We start from the raw sequence: 24767 nt of genomic DNA, 5'->3' as shown, positions 1-24767 counted from the left end.
TGTATCTTTCTAGATGCTTCTCTCTCCTAAAACAAACATATGTTCATTTTTTATTGTTGCCTTTGTTCCAAGACCTTTAATAGTAGCCCCTTCTACCTCCCTCCTTAGATACACACTTTGTCCCATGTTACCTCTCATATTTTGGCAGAAGAATTATTCTTCTGTTCTTCATTGAAAGAAAAATGTTTTTTTCTTTCCCCACTTGCAATTTGCTAATAGATGGGCTAGTCATCTGTTCTTGCTGACATGCTGACCAGTACTGATTTACCTGTCATTTCTGGTGCTATTTCATCAGCTTTTACTCCTTTCCTGTCTCTGGCCTTGATGGTTTATTTGTACAGAGTGGAGCAGCAGAAAGATATCCAAGCAAACTGTAACTGAGCCACCTTGGGTACCAGAAGATAGACAGTGCTGCTAATACAGTGCTCTCCTCACCTCATTTTCTCTCCTGTGAAGCTGACACTCCTGAAAAGGAGGTTATAAGGGTGATGCCCTTGGCACATGGAGCTAGGCCAGTGCTTGGGTTAGTCTGGATACATCCATCAGGGAAAGCTGTGCTGCCCTATGCAGTTATGTGTTTTTGGGGCATAACATTAACTGTTATTTATCACAGCACAGCACTATCCCAGTCATAAAACAAATTTGCAGTCATAAAGCAAACAATAATTACAAATGCCTCTCAAGAGGGTAGAATATTCTTGTTTCTAAGTCGAGGTTTAAGTGTTTTAATTGAAGATTTAATTGTTTTCATTTTTCTCAGTATATGTTTTTTCTTCAATGGGACTTAAAAATCAAATTGAAGAGTCTAGAGACATCTTGTTTGTGATAATTTGTCATTACTGCTAGAGGTTTAAAATGTGTTTTATATTTGGGGAGGGTAATCACTGTCCTTTTGAAAGAAAATCAAGAATAAAATCTTCATTGGAAGTCTCTGCCTCAAAGAGCTTATTATTTTTTACACTAATTCCAGGGACAACAGCCTGTCAGTTCCCTTCTCTGAGAGATCTTTGATTAAATAAAGAAAAACTTCACTATGTTAGTAGCTGAGGTCACAAGCAAAGTGAAGTGGCTGTTTTATCATGCTAGTTTTACCTCAGACCTCTTCCAGTCCAGTGTAACTAATGTGGATACTGCAATTGTAATATATTCTGGTCTTAGCTGAATGAACACCAACTATATAGTTGTTTCTTGGTATCTCAGTAAGATTTTTGTTGTTCTTTACTTGAAACAATTTAAAACACCTGTGATCCAGACATATAAAAGGGGATTTTGCATACTTAATTCCTTGAAAAGTTAACAAGTATGTGGATCTCAAAGCACTCAAAATAATTTTTAAAATACTTTTTTTTCAAAGAAGATCTTAATGTTAGCAGTATCCTTCCCTTATTCTGTCCGCAAAAGAGGAAAAAGTTAAAAACTTTCCTTTACATCTCATCACTCAGTTCAGAGGCTTGTAACTGGTGAGTATTTTTTTTCTAACACTGGTGATTTTGGAATATGCAAAAGGCTGTGCCAGCATAAGTACCTATGGGGTTGGAAGTTGATTCAGCTTATTTCTACACATCATTTCCAGGTTGATAACTTTAAAGAGATAAAAAACTGGATACTGATTTAAACTATATCACTGAGTTTTTTGGTTGCTAATGAAGTAAGTTCAGAAGAGATGAGAAGAAACATGACATCCCTCTTCATTTCAAGCTGAAAATCACATCAGCCTTAAGGTAGATTACCCACAGTAGCAACACCTTTGTGATCTCTGTTTTTTTCTAGAGTTCCTCATTGCTCACTTAGACACTATCACCTCATTCAAACTGTCTGTAAGACATGTATACAATCCCATGTGACTGTTTTTATTCCTCACTAATAACCTGATCAATCTTCTTGACGTCTCAGGGCCCCTCCTGGATCCTGCAGCTTTGCCTGACTTGTGCTGAGACACCCAGGCTGGAGAATCTGTCCTCTCCACATCTCACACTCTCCTCAAGGTCCAAAATCATCCCCTATGACATCCAGAGCTGCAGAAAGACCTACCACTCTCAGTCACAGAAATACATGTCCAAAATCAAAAATCCATATCCTAAACTACAGGGCCCTTTTCCTCTCTCATTCCCCATTACATGTTTTAGAGCTCTGTGAATCCATGTGCTCTTGTACCTGCACACACACCTTCGCGTGGAAGGGTTCAACAGGAACTGATAAAGTTTTGCTGCCTCCCCCCTTATTTGACCTTCCCAGTCCCAGTCTACAGCTGCTTTGGAAAAAACAGAGCAGATTTAGGAGAGAGTTAGGATGCAGGTGCTCATAGCAGACAAGCTGATGAGCAAACCTTACTTTTGTTGGTAAGAAAGAGACAGAAGATCAAATTACAGACCTTCTTCAAAATTTCCCCTGGAGTAGGGTGACTACTTTTTGGGTGGAAAAAAAGGGACAGATAAATAATAAATACAGTTTAGATTAAGACAAACTGGGGGAGAACACCCTTTTGTTAAGTACAGAATGCATTTTTCCTCAGGTGGGTGTTGCAACTGCCCTTCGATATGCAATTCAATTATTATTAGTTTAAATGCACTATTTCAAATGGTACTTATGAGAAACTTTGCTAAATACTAATGCAACTTTAAAGTAATTTATAAAACTTTTTGCATGGATAATGAAAGGTAACTCTTTTGAAGCTCCTAATTTCTTTCAGTCTGCCAGTCTGTTTATACAGAAAACCAAATTATTTCTGCTGTGTGCTTGACATAGGAATAGGCATAATATCAAGACATCCAGGATTTGAAACCAGAACAGTAGATCATCATCTTCTTTTTCTAATTTCTTCTTTTTCTAATATGGGATAAAATAACAGACAAGTTCTTGATTGTGCAGTACAGAGCATCCTTCACTAAAAGAAACATATCCAATCTTTTCTTAAAGTATAACTCTTTAATATTGTTTATAATTTCCTGATGACATTTTCTAGGTAAAGTGGCAAAATCAAGCTAAGCCCATTCTATTTGCTGAAATCAAATATATGAGAACTTTTATATACTACCATATTAAACACTTTTTTCTTTTATTCTGCAATGGCATGATGTTTTGTAGATAATATTCTGGATTACTAGAAGGATCATTTTGCAAGTCCTTTAGAGGCCACCTTTTCACTGTCTGTATTTTCTTTTTTGTTTCCAAGAAACCAAAAATGTAGAGTTTTGTACTGATGTTTTTTGTGCTATTGTTGTTTCTACACCTGCTTCATTCACCTGTTGTATAAAGTCTGCTGGCACCAGAAGCAGTTTCCCAGGTACACTGCAATCAGCCAGCTGAGAGTAGATGACTTTTCAGACACAAAGAGCCACATACAAGATTGACGTGTGAGAATATGTGCTTCCAAGGAGAGGGACTAAAAGATCTGATCTCCTTTTTAGGACACCAAGGCACCATCTTGAGAAGGTTTTTCTGTGACAGTTTGATGTCAGTTCTAGAAAACCTCCTGTCCATAGCAATAGTAATGTATATTTTGTAAAATAGGCAGAAAAAACCCAGCCTAATTCTTCCATTTATTTCTTAGATGTTCCCCATTAAGTTTGACATATGATGACTATTTCAGTGGATAAATTCCTTTCTAATATATCACCTAATAATTACATGAATTCTATGTGTGTGGTCCACATAGAGACGGTTCTGAGGTATTGATGAACCATGATTTTTACAGAAGAGTAACAAGCAAGAGCACAAAGAGAATAATCTTAATTGAACTTTGGGTTGCTAGGGATTAAATGCTGCCTATGTGTTCAGAAATAGTGCGTACTGTGTCAATTCCGACAAAGAGAAAACACACACAAGGCCCATTTCAACATGCTTAACATGCATGCAAATAATGGAATACATGAATGCAGACTTACATGAAAGAGGGAGGATTTTTTACTATTTCTTAAATACGTGTGTAATATATTAGATAGATATGTACAGTAAGTTGTTCTAATACTAGACATGACAGAAGACTGGCTTTTGCTTTTGAAAATAGTTGTTTCTTGGAGGAACTGCATTGTGAATAGATTTAGTTGAAAGTTAATAGAAACATTTCAGAATGTAGGTAACAGAAACATCATTAATTTTCCACTAATTGACAAAACCAGTTAGCTATCTTTCCACTTAATATTTATTATAACATGATTTCTTTGTAGAAAGGAGATGAAACATTCCATTGAAGTGCAGCTCTGTGTGCTTGCAGAAGAATAGAATCATTTGCAGTAGAAGAGATGCCTCTTGGGTCATCTTAGTCCATCAGTCTGAATCATTGGTGAATGGATTCCATTATTCTTAAAATAGATTTGAATATCTTTGGTGATGGAAATGCTGTAACCTTCACTGTCAGTTTGTTTCATTATGTAACTGTTCCTCCGGTTATAAGTTTTCCCCGCTGCATTTTAATCTAGTTGGTAGTATTTCTTGTTCAACCTCATTGACTAATGAGAGTAATTGATTGTTATACTCTTTATAGTGTTAACTCTTTGTACATTTTTTGTTTCTCTTTGACTTACTTCTCCTTAGTTTTGCATAATAATCTCTCTTACTCTGTCTCACATATCTGATTATCCATATTTTTGCATGCATATTTGTATACCCATTTAATCCTTCCCTTTTTGTGGGGCTTTTTAAACTAAAATAGAACTGAAAAAGAACTCCTGTGGAGTCTGTAATACTATGTAATTCAGTAAGACATCACAAACAATTTAGTCTGGATATATATAGGTTAAATTTATTAAAAGCAGGTCCGTGCAGAGGATTGGAGACACTCTTGGAAGTCATTAAACCAGACAGTTCTGGATTCCTGTATGGGACAGATAATTCCATTCATAAATTTGTCAAGAACCACCTTAAACCCACATATGTTTCTTGCACTTTTTCCTCCTACCGAAAAGTTGCTTCATCATTTTGGAAAGAGAAAAGCTTTTAAAATTTCCACTCCTTCTTAGTTTATTTTTTTTTTGTTGTTGTCCTGCCAGAAAAACACGTATTTTAAACATCTTTTTCTTTCCTGCTATTCTCCTTCATCCATCCATCCCTTCCAAATCCCCTTCTGCTTATCACCCACATATACATACAGAAAAAAGGTCCATGTCCTTGTTTTAAACTCCACTTTTGCTGAAGTCTTTCAGCCTTGTATTGAAAACTGGTTTGACCACTCACCTGGTCATCCTAGTAGCCCTCCTTTGTGTGTATTGCAACAGATTCAATTTCCCCTTGAGTACAGGCAATGAGGGTCATGTTCCACATTCCTGATGAGACTGAGCTGGTTCTTGTGCAATGGCAGTAATAAGTGTCTCTCCCTGTAGAAAGGACTCATTAATGTTTCTTGGGATCATTGTTTTCATTTCATGGCCTCTCTGCAGTGAGGGCTCACTGTAACCTCGCTCTGCCTAGTGCAGGTCTTTCACCTCCTCCGTTATTGCTGTAGAATAAGCTTCTCCTTTATTTCAGAAATTCTTGCTGTTAGGTTTTGGTGCATGACCTTCTTCTGTGAGCTGTTAAATTTCACCTCACTCCACGTATTCCACTTCACATATTCCAGTCCTGAAGCTGTCTTTATACTTCAGGCACAAGGTTGCGGAAGAGACAGCAGGTGACTGAAACCTGGTATCTGCTTGCAAAACAACTGAGTAGGTTTGAGTTCTCTTGTCCTCTTGCAGGAATCTGCTCTATAGCAATAGCTGGGTAGGCATGGTGGGTTGGCCTTGGCTGGCTATCAGGTCCCCACCAAGCTACTCTCTCACTCTCCCTCCTCAGCAAGACAGGGGGGGGAAATAAGATGAAAAATCTTGTTGGTTGAGATAAGGACAGAGAGATTGCTCACCAGTTATCATCATGGGCAAAACAGACTCAGCTTAGGGAGGATTAGTTTAATTTATGGCCAATTAAAAATAGAGATAGTGAGAAACAGGAATAAAACTAAATCCATCTTCTCTTCACTGCCTTTCTTTCCAGGCTCAACGTCATTCGCAACTCTTCCATCTTCTTCTTGCTTAGTGGTGCAGGAGGATAGGGAACAGGGGCAGTGGTCAGTTCATAACGGCGTATCTGCCACTCCTTCCTTCTCACTCTCAGATTTCAAAATGAGGTCCCACCCACGGTACACAATCCTTCACGAACTTCTGCAATGTGGCTTCTTCCCACACACTAGAGTTCTTCAAGAACTGCTCTATAAGTCTCTCATGGGCTACATGTCTTGCCAGAAATAATGATCCTGTGTGGGCTCTTCTCCAGAGGTCACAGCTCCTGCCAAGAACCTGCTCTAGCATGGGCTCTCCACAGGCTACAGCCTCTTTCAGGGCCTTCAATCTACTCCACCATGGGGTCCTCCATGGGCTGCAGTGGGGCAGCCTGCCTCACCATGGTCTTCACCATGGGCTATAGAAGACTATCTGCTCCAGTGCCTGCAGTACCTCCTTTTTTTCAGAGACCTCAGTGTCTGCAGAGTTGTTTCTCTTTGTTTCTTGCTCCTCTCTCCCACAGGTGCTGTGCAGTGTAATTTACCCTTTGTTAAATATGCTATCTACCAGGTGCCACCAGTGTCACTGATGGGCTCAGCTTTGGGTAGCAGTGCGATTGTTTTGGAGACAGCTGGAACTGGCTTTGTTCAATAGAGGGGCAGCTTCTGGTGTCTTCTCACAAAGGCCACCTCTAAAGTCTCCACTGCTACGAAAACTTGACCAGGTTCACAAAATGCAGTAGGGAATGCTCCTGTCTCTTGCAGTGGATCTGTCTGTGGCCTTGGGTGGATGTCCCCTAAGCAAACTGAACTAACAACCCTTTTTCCTCCTCCAGTTCCCGTGATTCAGATACCCGCTGGCTTCAGCAATTTGCACAGCATGAGCTTAGACCCAGCCTGATACACACAGGCCACAGCATCTCCACTGAGCAGCCTGAGCACCCTTTGTTGTGCTTGCTGGGCTCTAAGAATTTGTTGCAATCAAGCACAAATATCTTTGTGAGAGGAATCAGCAATTCTGCCCTGATTGTGGTTTATGCTGAGAGGCACAAAGATGTGAAAACTTGTGTGTCATGTAGCCCTCAATGCTTTCTAGGGGAGAGAGTGGTTTTAATACTACATTTGCAATCCTCCTTTAAAAGACAGATAATGCACAAGCTGTTTCCTACAACCTTTTCCTGAATGCTGAGTATCCCTTCCCTTGTCCTGCGTTTTACTCTGATCCTGTACACAGGTGTACTTGGTGAGGTGCCCTCTATGGGAGGAGGCATGAACTGCTCTGGGACAGTTGCAGATGGTTTCAGATGGCTTCAAAATGGTGGGAAAACCCACTGCCCACCTAAACTGAGGGCAGGTGTAAAGCCTGTGGTAGCTCTGTGTGGACATGCTTAGGAAAGAGTGTTTGTCTCTTGGGCAGGAGACACCAGAGGATACCTGTAAAGAGGCATAACAGAAGATGCAAAATGGCACATGCGAGGGTACATGGGAGAAGGCATAAGAAGGAGCTGTGAGAGGACACACAGGAGGATACACAAAACAGGGACACGTGAGGACAACTGTGAGGAGACATTTTGTAGAAACAAAGCAAAGAAGACATGGAAAGGGACATTGTTGGGGTCATAGCTGCAGAGTATTCATGGAAGGAGAACAAGACTGTGTCTGCGGTCAACTGATGCTGGAACAGGGACACCCCTGAGAGACTGATCCATGGGTGAGCCACACTGGAGCTGAGAGCACTAACAAGTGAGGAGAAGGGGAGGAGAAGGAGAAAAAACAGGGACTGATTTAAGAAACTGTTATGCATCAACATCAACTTCCAGCACTGCCCATCGCCCCATTGGTGACATTGGGAAGGATTGAGATAAATGGGATGAAAATAAGGCCAGCAGAGACAAGGAATGGGGAGGAGGCATGTTGGACTGAAGCTGAACCTGTGGAAGGGGATTGAAAGGCCTTCGTTGTTTGTTTAATTGTCTATGTCTTTTTTTGTTTCTCAATACCTGAATCAATAAGGAAAAGATTATGTTAGTTTACAATGAATTATCTGAAAATCCCTGTATTGATACTGTTTTACCTGCAATAACAAGCCAGAATATCAAGGCTGGCCGAAGGGTGTAATGTGCATTGTGTATCCTGTCAAATAAAAGGACAGCCCTGTACTTCTCTTTCCTCTGTGGGACCACGCCCTTGCAGTTTTTCCCCTTTCCAGTTCAGAAGAACAGAAGGCTCATGAATAATAGTACATAATATAGGAATTACTTGTATGCCTTTGTTATTTAGTCTTTCCATTTTCACTGATAGTGTTGTGTTTAGCTTATTTAAACATTTCCTAGAAGCAATTGATTGATGAAAGAGCCTACAGGTAGAAAAGGCCAAATGTTGCTTTCACCATGGCTACACAAGGTCCTCCATTGTGTCTCCAGAGAAGAGGAGGGCTTGGGACCGTCTGACACACCACAAAGAAATAAAGGATACCCTGGAGCAGGGTGCAACTGCTGTAGTGTCAACAGTGTTCGGGTAAGTCCAAAGCTCCTTTTGAGCATGGAAACATGATAAGAAGGATTCCTTCTGCTCTTTTCCAGCTACATATGAACTCCCACTGAAGCAGCTGCTCATAGCCCTACTTCTCCAAGTTTGCTTTTCACTGTGTAGACTTTAGCAGAGCCAGATGTGACATCGATCTTGTTTTGCTATTCCCTAATTGAAAGGAAAGTATTTTGAATTATGAAAGTCTGTTTGGATCTCTGGAAGAAGATCACTGCACTTTATTTCACAGTAAAGTCTTACCAAATAACTGGTGAAATCACACTAGGGTGTTCAAAACAATTTTGGGTCTAAATTTTTTTTATATAATACTCACATTATCAGGTGAACTACATAGGGTGTATTTTAAATTACTTGTTAACTTCCCAGTAGTGGTTGTGAGTACTAACTACTGTGTCAACAGACAAAACTTAGATCAAATGGCAAGACTTCTCCATTCTTTCCTTTCAAAAGGAAGTATCTCAGTGCTCATTCTTTTATAAAGAAATAACATTCTCCTCTGGCTGGGACATGATTTAGTAGAGCACTATACCAGCAGAATTCATTCTGACCGGCTGTTCTGGGGCTTAACAAAAGGTAAGACATTTACAGAATAGCCGTGCTGCATTTTTAGCACTCAGCTGTTGTTTGGAAGGGCCTATTCAAAATAATGCACAGGCTGGCCTTTGCCTCCTGTGTCATTAAGCTGTGTGGTTTATTTCTTTCCTATGGTCAAATACCTTGGGGATCAAATATTCTGCTCTCCCTCTAGATATGTCCCTAGAGCACTGAGCCCAGTACAAGGGGGACAAACAAACAAAAAAGACTAAGATTATTACCAAGAAGTCTCACATAAAAGCAGAGTCTCCATTAAAAATATTATTTCTTACATTTTTAGAAAGGTTCTTGTGCTAATAAAGTATGGCAAATAAAACATCCTGAATGTCATATTTTACTTGAGCTCTCTAAATAAGTGGGGAAATCAGCTGAAACATGGCTTACAGCCTCATTTTTGAGTTTAGCACCATCTTCTCTTACTCTGTCCTTTCAAGTGTTACAGCCTTCTTCTGAATACATGAAAGCCCAAATAGTATGTGCAACTAGAGGTGTCACTGGGTCTCAGCCTCACTGCAGAACCCAGCCAGCAGCACTTGCCATGGAATTCTCATACAAGTGAGATACCCAAATTGCTCTCTAAGCAACTGAGTTCATGAAACGTTCACAATATATGGGTGCTGTGGGAAGGGGGATGTTGATTGTTGATTTAAGTTAGCTATAAACAATTTCTGGGATCTTGTAAATGAAACGTATTTGAGAAATCAGTTTTATTATTACTGAGAAAAACCCCATCCTCATGATCTGTCTGTGAATCATTGTAGAAAACTAGCCTGGCAAAACTGGCTGAATGAACTTATCCAATTAACTCCAGAATATTTTATTCCTTCCTTGTACTCTGCTATTGAATCTGACAGCTTTGCTGCTCCTCTGATCTAATTAAGGATTTTTGGCTAGCATCACAGTGTTATAAATTTTGAAAATACGAACCAAACCTGGCTCACAGTACTTGCTTCAAATGAAAAGGAGAGTGGAACTTTCCTTTACTTCTTGAACTGACAGATCAGTTTGCATGGGAAATGTTGACTTTTGTTTAACTTATATATAAATATATGTTTATTTATATATACACATATATTTACTGTTACATGATCATATTATAAATTATTGTTTCTTCCTCAGAGTTTATTTTCCCTGTTTTTATTAATGAGAAAGACACTTTATCATGAAAATAAAAACAGCTGGCTGATCTGGCTTTCAAATTCAGTGTCAGAACACGACATGTCAGTCTTCCACTTGGCAAACTGGAGGTTTATGACTGGGCTGTGTGAAGTCAACCAATTTTTCTGGGTCAAAGGATAACTGGCATGAGAATTGCAGTGTTCATGCCTTCTCTGAGAAAATCAGGTAGAAAGGAAAGTTTTAACCTGTTATGGGCTGCTTTTCTACTCATATGGTATTTGCAAGTTCAGTGGCATCACAGATCTAGAGGTTTTCCTATGGTATGAGCTTCTAAGCTCCCCTTTACTTTCTATAAAGAAATCTTAAATCTGCATGCTAGACTGTGCCCCAAATGCTGGCAGATCGGCTGGCTGCTCCTTCTATAGCCCCATCCCTCACTTAACTCCTTTAGCTTGCTCAGTAACATCTGGAAGACAGAGAGGTATTGTTTAAAATGCCTTTTCAGGTGAGGTGGACCCCTGCCCACCCACAGCTGCAAACCCCATGCTGGCTCCAAGCTGCTGGCAGATGGAGCTCAGGATTGCAGGTCCAACCCAGAACCATGAGCAGCGTTCCCTGGTGCCTCTTGGCCCCATATAATTTCCCCACCTGCTGGAGCCCACCCTGAGACTGCAGTGCTCGAATGGCATTGGACAGATGAGTCCTAGAAAACCCTGGCTTTGTTCGTCTGATCTCTGGAGATTTGAGGAGGTGAGCCAGAAGCATCTGCACAGCTGTGATAGAGATATATAGCCAGTTCTTTAACATGCTCATTGGCCCCAGCTGCAGTTTGAGACTAGCTGGCATCTAGCAGGACTTTGATGACTGGCTTTGGCTTTGGCAGAAAACCAGGCTCCTTATCATCCTTTTATCCCAAAATTCATTTGAGGCAGAAATATTATTTTATGTGATACAACAGCAACACATTGTTAAGGTTTATCAGATACTAATTTTATTCTTGTGTTAGTATTTAACTGTCACAGTGTTCTAGAAATATATTAGTAAGCTACTCAGTCAAGTCATTTGTAATGGCTATTGTATAATAATATCTATGAGCATGTTCAGGTTACCTCTCCTCTGGTTTTGGTTAAGTGGAGTTCCTCTACTTTCATGTTTAGCTGTACATGGTTTTAAAATGGTTTTAAAAGATTTAACTGTAAGTTACAACTATGTGAAAAACAACTCCCCTGTTGTTTTCCTGGATCCCAGTCCCGATCCCAGTCCCAAAGATATCCCAAAAGAAATCCTAGTTTGGTGTGTGATCCTTAGGAAAGCATTTAGCAGCTGAGCCATGGAGTTGGGCAGTCCCTAGTACTATCCCAGAGCCTCTGAAAGTGGTTTTACAGCCATTTTTCACTAAGCAAAAGCCTTTGATCTCTGTAGTAAGTATATTTAATAAGCTACCACTTCTCCATGGAAAGACACCCATTATTTTGACACAAAGAGGATACTTCCCCAAGAGACTCAATGTCTGTGTCAGTGGAAAACATGCATTTGTCAATCCTTCTAAAGCAATGAAGCAGCTTGTGAAAAATCACATCTCCTGCCACAAAAGAAGAAGTCGTATATATGGTTTCTTTGAGGCACAGAGGTCTGTTACTGATGGTGTTAATGAGAATGGATTGTGTTAATATACAGTAATGTACAATAACTTTTATGTTGTCAGCAGTGTGGAGACCTTCCATGAATTTTCAGAGTGATACTAGCTTCCAATTAGTAGTGAACTCAGAGGAAAGCTCCAGAAGTTCACCACCAAGAAAGACAAGCACTGTTAATTGACATATTCAAAAGCACTTAGTATTACTTTAACACTTGTGTCTTATGAGCCTTCTTGAATTTTTACCACTGATTTCAGTGGAAAAAAGTTAGGGTCAACAACAAATGTTAAAAGAATACAATTATAAGCCAGTTTTCTGAAATAAATTATTTCTAAACAAGAAATGGGATGACTTCAAGCACCTCTGCACAAGCTGACTTTTTCTAACAGGTGTATTCTTTTGGAAGATTATTCCACTTTTTACAAATAATCACTTAATCATAAAGAACCATTTAATTTTTAATATCTGTATTTTCTTAAATGTCTTCAATTATCTGTATTATGAACAAGCAAATAAAATTAATTTTAGGGCTGACATGGTCCCATTGTCGATATAAAAGTACATCTCAAGTTTAGCACTGTAATCAGTATTTGAAATGCTTCATCTTAGTGCTTAGAAGGGACCTTATTTTTGTATCTATGAAAAGATAGTCAGATATTAAATTTGTAGTGAAAAAAATAGAGAACAGACAGATTAGGTTATGCTTTCATCTGAAGTTTGCTAGACCTACTAGTGAACTTTACTGCATTTTATAAACAGTTGCTGTCTTAAAAACTGCAGATTCTCTTCTGTGACATAGTTATTGTTAGAAGGAAAAATCACACTTTATGAAGTTATTGTTTAGAGTGAGGAGGAGGAGGAGGAGGAGGTTTCCTCTTCATTTTGCAGTAACTATTTCATCACAAATGCAAAGGCAAGGAGTAGATTAGCAGAATTCATATTGGACTTTGCTGGTCTGCATGGACCAAGCCCGAGCTGGAGGACAATGATATAGTTTAAGCAGCATCTTTGTTCTCTTCATTAGTCAGAAGAATTTTCAGTATCAGACAGAAGATCCATGTAGTGGTCAAAAGTAAACTACAGTATTGAGACTGCATGGGAGGAGTGGTTGTGCTTCTATCCAGACAGACCTCTACAAAAAAAGTCCTGCTCTTGGGGAGGAAAAATCCCAGGCACCAATGAATACTGAGGGCCACACAGCTGGAAAACAGTGTGGTATGAAAGCACCCAGGGGTCTTGGGGGAAATCAAGCCGAAGCAGGGGCACCACTGTGCCCTTGCAACAAAGAAAGTAAATGGTATCCTGGGCTGCATTAGGTAAAGAATTGCCAGAAGGTCAATGGTGTTGATCATTCCTCTCCATTCAGCGCTGGTGAGGCTATACCTGCTGTGTCCAGTGCAGGGCTCAGTACAGAAGATATGGACATACATGAGAGAGTCCAACAGAGGGACACAGAGATGATGAAGGGACTCTCTAATAGTATCTCACCTACGAGAAAAGGCTGAGGCCTGGCACTGTTTAGCCTGGAGAAGAGAAGGCTCAGGGTGACCTTTTAAATGCATGTAATCACCCGAAGGGAGAAAAAAGATTGAGAATCTCTTTTCAGTGATTCCCAGTGACAGGACCAGAGGCAATAGACACAACCAGAAACACAGGAGGTTCCCCATGAATGTCAGGAAACTCTTTTTCACTGTGAGGATTGCTGAGCACTGGTACAGGTTGCATGGGGAGGTTGTGAAGCCTCCATCCTTGTAAATATTTAAGAGCCATCTTGGACATGGTCTTGAGCAACTAAGTGGCCCTTTTTGAGCTGGAGGAATTGTACCAAGTGACCTCAAGGTCCCTTCCAAACAACCGCTCCATGATTCTGTGAAGATCGTGGTGAAGGATTTCACGCAAGACATGTCAGCCATGTGCTGGACCCAAGAAGTTGAGAAGTGGCTGTGGAACACCTCAGTTATCCTACACAAGTAGCAATTAGTCCCAGCACTAAGGGCAGACTCACTATGTAAGGTATTTCAAAGCAGCTGCCCATGACTTGAGACCTACACCCAAAACAGAACAGGAGACATTATAGTAAGGAGAATAAGCTACTCCTTTTTATTTATCTAAGCTATCATATCTACCTAGTGCTCCTGCATGAGGTCTAATCCTGCATCACATGCATAGGTAGGATTCACCTTTACTAATGTTAAATGCCTCTATACAGAGCACCACCTTTGAGTTAGATATCAAGACTTATTAATCAACAGAAAGAGATAAACTCATGCAGAAAGCCCTTGATCTGTCCCCAGAGTGGTGTTTGGGGCAGGTAGGATATATGTGGGTCTCTGGTAGTGACTACTGTATTGGACATCTAAGGCAAGTAAACTAGATTGCACACTTTTACTTTCCAAGTGTGCCAGTACAGCTGTGTCTTTGGCAGCCCTACATTACCTTCCACTGATTATTTTGGTTCAGTACAGCTTCATGTTTTAAGACACATGTTGAAAGGGTCTTTTCCAGATATGTCACTATTTTTTGAAGCTTTCATTCCAAACAGAACTCATCATCATGGAGCAAAACATTTATAGCTGGATAAACACACAAACTGTTCAGTTTAAATCTGTGTAAATCATGTTGGCTTCAGTTAAGTTTATTCCATCTGCTTTTATCATCTGTTGTTACACTAATTTATAATTCCCTCATGATATTAAAATGTCACTGAGTCAAAAAAGAAACACATCTATGGACCTCTAGCAGCTAATGGCATTGCATTCAGCAAGTGAACCAAGTCATATAATTAATCATATTTCATCACCATAGATGCTTGTAATTGTGTAATTAATATATATTTGCATAATCACATAATGAGATCTCTATGATTCATGCTTTATGGTAATCTGGATGCACAAATTTCCATCTTAGAGTTGTAACCACTTGCAAAGCTGTTATTGTAGTTTCTTTTTTCTCATTGAAGAAATATGAAGATCCAATGAATGATTTGATCTTGTTATCTCAGACCTCTTCTGTGACTTATCCATAGGAACAGCTTTCCAGGCATAGTACTTACTTACAAAGAAATTGCTAATGATAAAAAAAATTGTCACATATTTAAGTGAAAAATCTATTATGCAGATTAGGAAAACATATAATGTAATTTTTATTAAACAGCTTATCTATTTTCAGTCTTTTTCAATAATTGAAGGGGGGATTTTCTTTGTAGATCAAGCTTATGGGAAGGAATGTATGTATTTTGAATCTACAGACTTCTGTCCTCCTTGGTAAAAATGATGTTTCATTAACTTACTGAGGATATTTTATTGAACTTAATATTCAATTCACTGTGATTAATTGCATCTTGTTCCAGATAAGATGAGCTAATCTGGGCAGTGGGGTGATATTCAAATAAATTACATTATTTTTTTTCCTAGAGATTGTTTGTCAAGATTCAACCTGAAAAAAAAATTTTTAAAGCACTCTTTAGAAGAGACAAAACATACTTAGCTTTTAGACACATTTTATACAGCTGTAAACATTTGCATTGATAAATAAACCAAGTAAAATATGATGAATAAGTAGAATAAAAACTACAACTGGTTTCAATTGTTATTGTGATCACTATTTTATTCCTCAACAATGTAGATCAAGAAAATATCAATGGAGACCTGTGTGATGGCTCTGAATGATAAGCATGCAGTCAGGAGCAGAAAGGTGAAAGCACGTCTGTGAGGTTACAGAGGTTGACATTAGGTATTAATGACAAATCTCTCCTAAACTGCAAAGGAACGTAAGCAACGTCAGAGCTGGACAGGGATGTTAACAGCTGCCTCTGTGCTTGGCTCCAATGTCCTGTGCTTCAGAGGGAGATTTATTACAGCAGCCAGGAACCACACAGATTGGACCTGTTACCTTATGGCTTTGAACATCAATTTAATTCCCACCCACTCTACTTTTGAAGGTCTTTTGAGTTTTGTTTCAAACACTGTTCAGAGCTTTTAGTTACTTTGCACACAGAAATTCAGTTTCGAATCTCATACATGGTCCAGGATGGTGGTTTTTATACCCCTTGTTTGCTGAGACTACGGCACAAATGCAGAGGACAGGAGTTTTTGAGAGGACTGCAGACTGCCAGAGTGACAGCAGTGAGGTATCGCTGCCCTTAGCTGTGCATAACAACAAAAAGAACCAAACTTAAGGAGCTTCAAAAGTTGCAACAGTGTTTTGAATGGTTTAAATTCCAAAACAAGGTATTGAAACTGTTTTGCTCATTCATAATGCATATTTTGCTTCTTTTCACAAGGGTATTGTCCAAGTAGAAATTTTAAACAATTTCCCTGAGTATAGCTAATATAATAAAGGATAATTAAAAGAACTGCAAAATCTGATTTTCCCAAATCTCCTATACACTATTCAGTTATTACTTACATCTGATTTCAGTCCTGCCAGCTACTGCAGAGGGAATATTTTTTGTTTACACTGTCACTCCATCTTGACACTCTGTCATTTCTGTAATATTTCAGAGGTAAATTATAAAATGTATTTCTGCTTATTAAGGTCCTGAAAAGACTCCTCTTAAAATCAGTGAAGTGATAGCAGCTGACATCAGGAGCAGATGGTATGGTTCCTAGCTTTGGTCAAGGCAAAGCCTTAATTATACAGTTAGGCAAAAATTTCAACAGTGACATTTTGACCCACCTTTAATATTTGTTATAGTGATACATGACATAGTCAAAAATTCTACTTTGGGGAAAGCTGTATGAACATTGTTAAAAACAGAACAAGATGGGAAAATTTTGATGAGGTAATGCTTAAAATTTATTTGGAATTAAAACGGAGATAAATTTGCATGACAAAATTATTTTCTTTTCTGCATCACAGACATGCTGTTCCATTTTTTTTTTTTGACTGTTCTATCTCTGGGCTGTTAGTGGGTCACTTCCTAGCAAAATAAAAAAGCAACAGACATCATCAAATTCCTCAGTGAAAAGTCAGATGACTGAGCCACTGAAGATTCTGGGGACTTAATACACAAATCTGTCGAGACCTGTACTCCCAACCTAGCAGACTCATCTTTGGCACCTTTTTGATAAGCTACCAGACCCACACTTATTTAACCTTGACACAATCACAGTTAGAAGGCCATTTTACACATGGAGAAATTTTTCAAGCAATAATTCTGCTAAAACTCAAAAAGCCTTGGGCTAAGATGGGTGCAACTCTGATTTTTGTATAGCAGCCAGCCCTCTTCTCACGATACCATACAATCCCAAAATTACTGCTCCTTCAGTTCCATATTTTTTATCTAAGGAAAAGCAATATAGATTTTCTAGCAAATATTAATATCTAGCATTTCTCATTTGAATGTGAAAGCAATTTATAAAGTAGATAAGTATCATCCTCCTTTACTCTGTGATAAATCCGGGGGCAGTCAGCATCATGAGTTCTTAAAGAAATTAAGCTGCTTGTGGGAGAGAGGTAAGTTGTATTATAGATTAACAATAGGTTAACAGAAACAAAGAGAAGGAATAGGTGGTTGGGCTTTACAATGGTGTAAAGCCATAGATCATAGGGATCTTTGCAGTGTCTGTCGTACTCAGAGTATACAGAAATGAAAAAGATGGAGAACAAGGAGACTAATGATTATGCCAAATTATTCGGGGTAATAAAAATGAAAGCTGATTGCAAAGAGCTGGGGAAAAATGTCATGGTACTAAGAAGGCAATAGGATGACAGATTAAATTCTTTACAATAAATATGAAATGACGCACAAGGGGAAAAACAGTCTAAGACAATGGATCCTAAACTACCTACTTCTATTCAGGGAAGAGAACTTTTGGTTATAATAATAGCTCTTTTCAAACATCAGTACAATTCTCAATAGTGGACAAAAAAAACTAATGTGTATTGTAGCAATTACTGGGAAAGAAATAGAAAAACAAAGCAAAAAAAATCTTATGGCATTAATCCATATTGTGAATACATTTTGAGATGTGGTGTAGAACTCGTTGTCTTCATCTCAAACAGGACTTAGTGGTACTATAAAAAGTTCAGAAAGAGGGAAGAACGTCGAAGGTTTGGAGCACTTCTTTATGAGCAATGAAACTAATCAGGTAACCATGAGAGGAATCCACAACATTACAGATTACAAGGGTAAGTGGAGAAGGAGCAGATGCTCATTGTTTCTTGTTATCTGGAAAAAACGGTAGAATGAAATGAGTTTGAGAGATGATATGTTCAATATAATCAACAGGAGGCGTTTTTTTCACACTGCTGCTATTTAAACTGTGTATCTCCCTGCCTCAAGATGTGGTAACACAGAGTGGTCATGACAAATTTATGGAAGAAACATTCATCAACAGCTATTTAGAAACAGGATACATCTGACTCAGAAGTCCCTTACTTACAGGTCCCTGGAACCTGAGAGCCCTTCTGCTCTTACAGTACCTTATCTACATTGTCAGAGAAAGGACAGGCAGACTTTTAGTCTATTCTGATGAAGTGTCTTTCAAAGCCTTAAGTTTCCCAGAAGGCTGATGGTTTAGACCAAGAAGCAAAAACTTTTCTTTGTAATTCAGAGCTGGCAATGCAAACTGCCTCTTGTAGCCAGATGGGAGATACACTGTTCCTGAAAATACTGATATTCATCGCAGCTGGCAGATTGCACAAAGGTGACTTGTATACCATGCTGTCTCTTGATCTTTAAGAAAACCAAAATATTTATATGTGTTATATATATTATATGGCTTATATATATATGTGTGTGTGTATATGTATGTGTATATATATATATCTTTAGCTGATTTTAATAATTTTAACCATTCTTACAGAAACTCACTTAAAAATGGACTAAGGAAGGTACAGAATATTAAGTGAGGTGGCTTTGTTGTGCCAGAGACAGGGGCTCTTTATTCTCCAGACTTCTGGTGCCTTTTTTTCAGGATCCCATTCTGGGTAAAGTTTGAATCTTATTCTCAATTTTATAAGGTTTTGTTTTCTATTAAAAACCAAAACATACAATGACTTTTTTCCTTTCTATTTCTGTAATGGTGGATGCTCAATCAGTGCAGTTGTAGCTTGAGCTGTCTGTGTCCTCAAGAAGGTGCAGATGATAATAAAGTACCTGATTTGTGCCAGGGTTTGAGTACTTCATTATCCAAATGACCTAAACTTCAAAATTGTTATAGGGTAAAATGGCCTCAGCAATTAATGGTACCTAGAATGACTGCAGACACAGTGAAGGAAGGGATATTGAAATTTTGGCTGTGAAAACAGCCAAAAAACCCCCCCATCATATTCTATATTTGTCTTTACGATAATCTGTTTTCCCTCTTTTTTATTTTCAACCCTTTTATGTTTTCTTTAGGTGCTTTCACATTTGCTGCCAGCGCTATAGTGGCAACTTCTTTCAGCTGTTCCCACATCCAAGCCCTCAATGTCAAAATGAAGATCAAGATCAAGATCTGCTCTTACATTCTAGATTTTTTTTTAATATATTCAAGGCCCTCATAATCTCTACATCATTATTTTGACCAGTCTATCTCTTCGAACTTCTTCAGAAATACCTCACTCTAATAAGTAGTTTAGTGTCTCATAGCAGAAAAAATACTGTGCAAGAAGGATTTTTCAGGATTAGTCCCTTCAACCGGAAAGTTCTTAGTCTATCAAGTGTGTCCAGCTGCTTCAGGAAGTAGCAAATACATTTTTGATGCAATATAATGCAGTCATTGTTAAAACCCAAAATTATAACATAACTGAAAATATATGAAAACACTAGAATTGCCTGTACCACGTTAAAATTTTCTTTACTCTTTTCATTGCACTGTGCTGCGAGGATCAAATAAGTGAGATAGAAGAGAATCATCAATTATTGCAAATAAAGAGATTTACAGGGGGATTTTTATATAAAGTGTCAGACTATTTCTAATTAAAAGAACAGATCCCCTGGGTACCTCCTGCTAATGTTAGTCATCTTTACCAGTTGCAGCACCAGCACTTAAAATGTTTCAAAGTCATTTGGCTGTATAATGACAATATATAAGGTATCACAGTCATTTCATCATCATTTTCCTTCCTTAGTTAGATCACTGTGGTCTAAGCTTCAGAGTTAAAACACTGAAGTTAAACAAGTGTCAGAGAAAGAGGGCGAAATAAGATTTGTTAAATTAGACTTTGGACGCAGTCACGATCAAACAGAGAGATGAAGGCAAAATTCAGACTGAACTTTGAGACTGCAGGCAGGATTTTAGCCAAACAACATCCGTTAAAGCCGACACAAATCACAGAACTTAAATCACGCAATGGTCTCTGAGGGTCAGATTCAAGCCTGTGCCAAAGTCCACCCACCTGAGGAACATAAAGAGACCTTGAGACAGCCTTTAATGTGCAGCACAGGATTGCCCCAGAGTGGAGAAATCTGGAGCTGGTATAAAACTTCATCACTCCCCCTGGCCCACAACATATAAGAGGCATGTCAAAGACAAAAGGGAGAGCAACCAGGATATATTGTGCACTGCAGAGCCTTGCCAGTCTCATGGGAATTTTGGACACCAGGCGCTAAAGAAGCACAGATGGGTGTTATGATGGAAGTTATCTTCTTACCCATATTTCTCTCTTTTAAGAAATACCTCAGCTTCCAAAATGGTCCCTGCAGCTTGTTGGGGAGAACTAGCTTAAGGGTCTGCTGCAGGAAGAAGCATCACCAGAAATCTCAAAGGTTAAATAATAGAGGTTTATAGCTGTTAAAAACCAACTTGTAATCTTGCAGAGATTTTTCACTGTATGAAAGTCAGGCTCATTTTTGTTTCTGCTGTGGCTGTTATCCAGATCATTCAGAAAAATTAATGAGTCTACTGCTAGCTAATACAAAGGTTTCTAGTGAAGTGAGTTTGGCTGCAGATGGCCTGGTGCTGGGAGTCAGGGCAGGCTGGCTAATTTTGCTCTGTGTAGAGTCAATTGGGAGTTCATTCTTCATTCCTCTGAAAGTGCTCCGAGGTCAAACGGCAGTTCTGAAGGCCTGGGTTTATTAGCGCTCTCAGGTCCCCTGGCAAGACGGACTGGTTTCAGATCAAGTGTGAGGCTCTGATCGTATTTCTGTCAAATCAACCGTAACGTATCATGGTTTTTATGTCAGCTTGTTGCATAAAGATGGATGATGTCTGATATGGCATGAAATGAGATATATTTGGATAAAAGATACTTGCCAATCACAAATCTCTGTGTTAAAGCTATTTTTCAAAAAGATTTAACACATTTTTAGTGGGAGAAGGTGACTTCATCACTTTCTCTAAGGTGACTGTGTGTTGTCTGTGTCTCTAGGGACCCCAAAACGAGATACATCATGCCTAGGGACTGCAGAGTAAGTACAATCAGAGCTGTCTGACGGCACTTAACTAAAAGGTCCCTTCCCACCTAGAAAGGTCTACTGTGCAGGGTAACAGGTAAGGATCATAGCTGCATCTCAGTAGATATGATAACATTAGTCTTCCACCAGCAGCAAAGCCAAAGAAAACATTTCCTCCTTTTGTTCCCTGATTTCTGAACGCTGCTCCCAAGACACTCAATTATGCCAGTGCAACCACCTGTAGGACTGTATCCGTGTTCACTGAAATATAGAAAAAACTCTGTTTTTTCACTGATGCTGCACAAACAACACCATCATCATCTAAAAGAGACAGCAAAATCTGCACAAGGATAGGTGAGAGTGAAAATGCCTTAGACTAGTTTTGCCACTAAATAAAACATAGTTTTGAACTATTCCCTGAGGCAATCAAGTGGATCCAAGCTTGTTTTGTTTCAGAGCCCTTTAAAAGTTCCCATGATGTTTTCAAGACATTGCAAAAAAATTGGTAGATAAGTAGCCATAATCAGACATTTCGATGACGTTGCTTTAGTACGCAAAGAGCCTGAAGTACGTGGAGGTAGTACATCCAGACATTGCTACTTGAGGCCTTTTTGGTTACACAGAATAGAGAAGATAGACAAATAGACAGACCTGTAGATTCACAAATCTGTAAGTAAACAATAAGCCTAGGAAAAAAATTTGATTTGCTTAGTACAAGACTTCTGCTGTATTTCTGCAGCATACCTTCATGCAGCATGAGTCACCCCATCCTGAGTCACTTGGTAGGAAAAGAGAGAGGATGAATATCCTCTGGAGATGTCTCCATGTCTTCATTGACTGTAGAAGGAGGCTAGACAAATAGTTTAGTCTAAGATGCAAATGTTACACAAATAGATTAGTCTAACTTAAAAATTGTGCAAGTTAGGAACAATAAATCCTACTCTTAGCACTTTCCCTTTGTCTCCTTTTTGTCATACAATAATTTAATTGTGTCCTTTTTCAGTACAAATTCTTTAAATCAAAGTACTGAAAGTCATTACTGATTCCTGTGATTACAGCTATATCTGCACTGCATAAATATACATGCAGCACATCCAACTCCCCAGAGCCCTTTCCAGACCAGTTCTCCAGTTCCGAACTGACAGGACTGGTCCTGGAAGCTTCTGTGAGCAGGGAAGAGACCTTCGGGGAGGGAACAGACCATAGAAAACATTTGCAATGTGCATTTTAATTCAATAGTTTTCTGTTGCCTAAAATGAAAGTCCTGAAAGAAGTTATTGAGAAGCTAAAGCCATCAAGTACTATGTTTACCTGCTCAGTGTGCAGATTGCTAGTGTGTATAATTTATCTTTCTATGCACAGTCCCAGGTCTGCAGCTCCTCAGTGATGCTGCCCCTACCAGTACTAACTCAACATTGCCTCTGAAACTGTTTTCACTGGAAAAACCTCATTAGACCTCATTAGTTAGTTTCTCAGATAATTGCTTTCTAATGGATACCTGTGTAGTGGTCCTCAATTTATTACTTTTGAGCAGATTCTTTAAAATTTGGAGAACAAAAGAATTTCTTTTGATTTTAAGATTCTTTTTATTTGGCAGATAGCTTCCTGTATTTCTTTCTTTATTTTTAATTTTTACTGAAAATGGGTTGGTAAATGTAATAGCTCCTGAATTCAGAAAATTTTTCCGGGAAATGGAAACAGAAAGAACAATAAAACCTCCTTCTTTTGTGAATTGTTATGAAAAATAAGGGAAGGTTTCTATCTAAGCTAGTTATAATATCTACAATTAATTAAAAGAACTGAAAAATTGATTGTGAGATGATATTTTCGCATTATGGCTACTAAAATATCATGAAATATCACTTCTTTCTATGAGACTTTTCTAGTGATGTATAAAAAATAGTAAATTTTATCTATTATTATTCTTATTGCATAAAATAGTTGATATCTTGTCTACACAAAAATGTATATACTTACATTTCCAGCTCAGAAATAGAGGGACATTCATTCTGCAGAGCACCTTCTAGATAATTGGAGCTCTGCTACCCTCTTCAAGATAACAAGCACCAAGTGAGAAAGGATGATCTATAAATTAAAAAAAAAAAAAGTGGCAATTTCTTCAAAAATCTGAATGTATCCCAGAGCTCTTACTTCTGCTGCAGTATATCAATACCTCTTTTAGAATAGGGTTATGATTTTCTTGGCTTCCTTCTTCAGCACTGTTACAACTTTTGTTCCCCCTTGATGTCAATCAACAGGCTCACTTCAGATTCCATTAGAAAATCAATACTGTTAGTGAATGGAATCAAAGAGGTCACATTTTCAGTATTTCTCCTCTTCAATGAAGACATAAATGAAAAATTCTTTCTGTACAGCACTTGTGGGAGATAAAAATTAAAAAGCAGGGCTGGACGCTGATACATCTGTAGACTGAACGCATGTATTGAGCTGTTACTACCAGCTTTTAGCTATTCCACTGCTACCAGCTTTCATTCAGTGCAGGTAAGGTGTAGGACCAGGTTCATCATGTTGCACAAGTGAAGATGTGGAGTGACTCCAAACTTTTGGTTTTCTATCCTAATTTATGGAGTGCTTATTGCAGCACTCACTGCCAGCAGAATTTTAATGCATTCAATGAAACATGGACATCAATAACAAGAAGTTCAGTGAAGATATTTTTCTGTCAGTAGATTTCTTACAGATTCCTGGGATGCATAACATGACTTGCATTTCTAATGGCTTATTTTGGGAAGTTAATGGTTACTGAATACATTAAGTTTTCAGTCTTATCTGCATGCACTGAAATAATTTCCAAGATACCGTTGATCCTCATCTGTTATGCTTAATTGGAAGTTCTGAAGTAATTTTCTCCTTCTCTCCCCCATTACGTATTAGGAAAACACAGTTATTTACATGATAGAGTACAATATGCAATTAAATGTGACTAGTTTAAAGAATTAGTGTAGTCTTAATGTAAATTCAAGCAAGTCTTTCTTTACTGTTTACAACTGTAGAAGTCCAGCAAATTTATTTGCTGAGGCATTTAATTAATTCTCTTCCTGGAGGCTCTTCCTGCTGCTCTCAGTGCTTAGTTATGACTGCCCACCTAGCAAGATTTTTGGACAAAAGCATATATGTTGTAATTTGCACAAATTTGATCCTTTCTTAGGTTGGAAATGGGCTCTGATTTCACAGTAACCTGGTGCAACCTCAAGAACAAACTGCAGAGACGACTGTTTGCACAGGAGAATTTATATTTTTTAAAAGCTACAGTCAGGGCCAAACTCCTTCCTAGATAGTGCACCTGCTGAACAGGCTACAGCTTCTGTGTATGCCTATAAACTCTTCCTCGTGATTTAACTCCAGCTTCCCTCAAGGACCTCTTGTCCCTCTCTAATATGTTCTTTGTCCTGTACTCCATGAAATCTCCCTCACTGTTATAAATCTCCCCCCATGTTTCTGCTTGAATTAGGATGTTGTGATCTGAAACGATCACAAAGATTTTGCTAGTGCTATTCCCATCTGCCTTCACTATTTCACCTTATTTAAACGTAGCCTTTGGTCCCCTCCCTCAGTG

Source organism: Manacus vitellinus, unplaced genomic scaffold, assembly GCF_001715985.3.
Source record: "Manacus vitellinus isolate BGI_N305 unplaced genomic scaffold, ASM171598v3 scaffold_3_pilon, whole genome shotgun sequence".
In the NCBI taxonomy this organism is placed as follows: domain Eukaryota; kingdom Metazoa; phylum Chordata; class Aves; order Passeriformes; family Pipridae; genus Manacus; species Manacus vitellinus.
This window is presented reverse-complemented; position numbering follows the sequence as displayed.